At 35.0% G+C, this 472-nt stretch overlaps 1 protein-coding gene across 1 annotated transcript in view; it reads left to right on the top strand.

The window, feature by feature from the left end:
• Positions 1 to 472, top strand: part of LOC116703472 (GTPase IMAP family member 7) — a 71,904-nt gene that overhangs the window by 969 nt on the left and 70,463 nt on the right. The gene's annotated exons all lie outside the window — the stretch shown is intronic.

The raw sequence follows: 472 nt of genomic DNA, 5'->3' as shown, positions 1-472 counted from the left end.
GTGCTAAGCATGAGTGGATAACCCAATGCTAAAGTTGACTAAAAAGAAGAACCAACACACATTATTTTTTTTAAACTTGATCTAAATGCTTTAAAGGTCCAACCTTTGAGGACACCAATCTTCTTTATGAATGAATAATGTATTGTTAATGAATACATTTTCTTTCTTAAGTACACAGGGCATAAGTATACACCCCCCTATGTCAAAATACAGGGGCATAAGCAGAGATGGTAAGTAACGAAGTACAAATACTTCGTTACTGTACTTAAGTGGATTTTTCTATATAGAGTTTTTTATAGTCTATAGTTCTTATATTCTTGTATTGGTCTATAGTTCTTGTATTGGTCTGTAGTTCTTGTATTGGTCTGTGGTCGGTCTGTAGTTCTTGTGTGGTCTGTAGGTCTTGTCTGATTAGTCTGTAGTTCTTGTATTGGTTCTGTAGTTCTGGATGGTCTGTAGTTCGGTTATTGTC

The sequence above is a fragment of the Etheostoma spectabile genome, chromosome 15 (genome assembly GCF_008692095.1).
Source record: "Etheostoma spectabile isolate EspeVRDwgs_2016 chromosome 15, UIUC_Espe_1.0, whole genome shotgun sequence".
Lineage (NCBI taxonomy): Eukaryota > Metazoa > Chordata > Actinopteri > Perciformes > Percidae > Etheostoma > Etheostoma spectabile.
This window is presented reverse-complemented; position numbering and strand designations above follow the sequence as displayed.